Here is a 3,435-nt window from a genome sequence, read left to right as displayed (position 1 = left end):
GACTCTAGTCTGGTTGTGGGCCCTAAGAGCCTCATTCCAGAGAGGGTCCTGCCCCATACCCCAAAGGAAGAAACTGCTGCACAGGGAGGCCAGAAGAATGTGAACAGATAGGCCTTTCTGGATTTCTCCAATCAGTCTATTAGTATTGAATCATACCTGTTTTGTCCAGTCACATTTTGACATGGTTGTCCATGCTTCAACCATGCCTATCCAACAAAGTCTCCATAAAAGGCTCAAGAGGCCTGGGTTTGGGGGCCTTCCAGAGAGCTGAACACATGGAGGCTGACAGGAAGGTAAACAAGAATTCATTCATGTGCTGGGAGGATGGCACACCTCAACTCCATGGGATCAGAAGCTCCTGCACTCCAGACCCTTTCAGACCTTGTCCTGTGCATCTCTTCATCTGGCTATTTTATCTGTATTCTTTAAATTAGACTTTGTAATAAACTGGTAAACATAAGTAGGTGTTTGGCTGAGTTATGTGAGCCACTCTAGTAAATTAGTCAAATCCAAAGACAGGGTCATGGGAACAACTTGAAGCTGGTCAGTCAGAATTTTCGAAGGACTGAACCTGCTACTGATGTCTGAAGGCTAGAGGTTGTCTTGGGGACTGAGCCCTCAACCTGTGGGATCTGACATTATCACTAGGTAGATAGTGTTGGAGTTAAATTGGAGAACACTCAGCTGGTGTTCACTGCAGAACTAATTGCTTGCTTGCTGGTGGGGAGAAATCTCCACATATTTTGGAGTCACAGAAGTCTCCTATATTCATTGTTGTATTATTGAGTGAGAAAATAGGAAAAAACACATTAATTGTTGTTTTTTCCACATTCAGAAGTCTTTAATTCATTTAGGTTGATTTTTGTATATGATGAAAGATGGGGATCTTGCTTCACTCTTTTGCTTATGGATATTGGATTTTCCCAGCATCATTTATTAAAGAGAGTGTCCTTTCCCCAGTGTATGTTCTTGGCACCTTTGCCAAAAATGAGCTGGCTGAGTGTGGATTTATGGGTTTCTATTTGTAGCTTTCTCCAGGTTTAGAAAGTTTTCTGTTATCAGGCCGGGTACAGTGGCTCATGCCTATAATCTCAGCACTTTGAGAGGCCAAGGCAGGCAGATCATCTGAGGTCAGGAGTTCAAGACCAGCCTGGCCAACATAGCAAAACCCTGTTTCTACTAAAAAATACAAAAATTAGCCAGGTGGCAGGCACCTGTAACCCCAGCTACTCTGGAGGCTGAGGCAGGGAGAATTGCTTGAACCCAGGAGGCAAAGGTTGCAGCCTGGGTGATAGAGCAAGACTCCATCTCAAAAAAAAAAAAAGTTTTCTCATCATTTCTTTGAATAAGATTTTGACTCCTTTGTCTTTCTCAGTTCCTTCTTTGACACCAGTAACCCCAATATTTCTTCTTTTGATGTTGTCCCAAAGATTCCATGAACTTTCTTCCTTCCTTTTCATTCATTTTTGTTTTTCTTCTGTGTATTTTACAACAGTCTCTTTGATCTGATTCTTTATACTGTTTGATCAGTTCTGCTGTTGATGCTGTCTATTGCATTTTTCATTTCATTCATTTTCTTTTTCGGTTCTAAGGTTTATAATGAATTTTTTAAAGTATTTCAATCTCTCTGTTAAATTTCTCTGATAAACTTCTGAATTGACTCTGTGTTTGCTTGAGGTTTATTGAGTTTCCTTAAAACAGCTATTTTGAATTATTTTTTATTTTTATTTTTTTTTTTGAGACGGAGTCTTGCTCTGTCGCCCAGGCTGGAGTGCAGTGGCCGGATCTCAGCTCACTGCAAGCTCCGCCTCCCGGGTTCACGCCATTCTCCTGCCTCAGCCTCCGGAGTATCTGGGACTACAGGCGCCCGCCACCTCGCCCGGCTAGTTTTTTGTATTTTTAATAGAGACGGGGTTTCACCATGTTAGCCAGGATGGTCTCGATCTCCTGACCTCGTGATCCGCCCGTCTCGGCCTCCCAAAGTGCTGGGATTACAGGCTTCAGCCACCGCGCCCGGCCTATTTTGAATTATTTATCTCATCACACGTCTCCATCATTTTAGGGTTGGTCACTGGCAACCTTATTTTGTCTATTTGGTGAGGTCATATTTCCCTAAATGTTCTTGTTTTTTGTGGATGTATGACAACGTCTGTGCATTGAGGGATTAGGTATTTATTTTAGTCTTTGCAGTCTGGCTTTGTTTGTGACTGTCCTTCTTCTGAGGGCTTTCCTAAAATTCTAAGCTGACTGATGAGTTCCTTCAGCCTATGACCACTGAAGCCATCTCAGCACTGGAGAGTGCTCTAAATCCAGGCTTGCAGAGGATCTCACAAGGACTCTGAGGTTGACATCGCTTTTTGGCCCAGATGGACTTGCAGAACACTCCAGGAGTATACTGGGGCTGTGTGGGGATGCTGGCTCACAACCTGAGTCAGCTCAGCTAGCTAGAAGGAATAAGTTCTAATGTTTCATCACACTGTAAAATGACTCTACTTAGCAATAATATATAGTTTCAAATAGCTAGTAGAAGGATATTGAATGCTCATGACACAAAGAAATGAAGTTCAAGATGATGAATATGCTAATTACCCTGAACAGATCACCACACATTATATGTATTGCAGCATCACTATGTACTCCCCAAATATGTACAATTATTATGTGCCAGTTTTTAAAAATTAAAAATTAAAAACTCTTAATTTTCTCCTTACCCATCATCTCCCAAAGAAGACGCAACTTCATTGTATCTGTTTTAGGTCATTGATGACAACGTTGTAAATAGTAAATTGCTTGTTTGTTTTATCCCTTTCTAGGTTACAAACTCACTTTCTGGTGGAGCTAATTTAAGAAACATCTGCCAGTGTGCTTATGCCAGTCCCACACCAGCAGTGTATTGGCAATGGAGTTACCAAGATCAATAAGGCTAAATTCCTGCTCCCAAAGACTTTATAATCTTTTATGGTAGAGTGACTATCAAAACTTGGCTGCAATTTGGAATCGCCTGGAGAGATTCTGATTTGATGGACCTCAGATTGGTCAGGGATATCAGGAATTTTAATTTCCTGGATGATTTGATTGTGCAGCCAAAGTTGAGGAAGGTTGTTGTGTTAGAAGAAGCACCTCATTACAGTACAATACTGAGAGTTCTGAGGCTGAAATAAGGAGTCACATGGTTCTATAAAAATCCAAGGGAGAGGCCAGGCCTGGTGGCTCACACCTGTAATCCAAGCACTTCGGGAGGCCGAGGCCGGCGAATCACCTGAGGTCAGGAGTTTGAGACAAGTTTGGCCAACATGGTGAAACCCTATCTCTACTAAAAATACAAAAAAATTAGCCAGGCGTGGTGATACATGCCTGTAGTCCCAGCTATATCAGGAGGCAGAGGCAGGAGAATTGCTTGAACCCAGGCGATGGAGGTTGCAGTGAGCCAAGATC

This window comes from Colobus angolensis, unplaced genomic scaffold, assembly GCF_000951035.1.
Source record: "Colobus angolensis palliatus isolate OR3802 unplaced genomic scaffold, Cang.pa_1.0 Scaffold101, whole genome shotgun sequence".
NCBI classification, from domain to species: domain Eukaryota; kingdom Metazoa; phylum Chordata; class Mammalia; order Primates; family Cercopithecidae; genus Colobus; species Colobus angolensis.
This window is presented reverse-complemented; position numbering follows the sequence as displayed.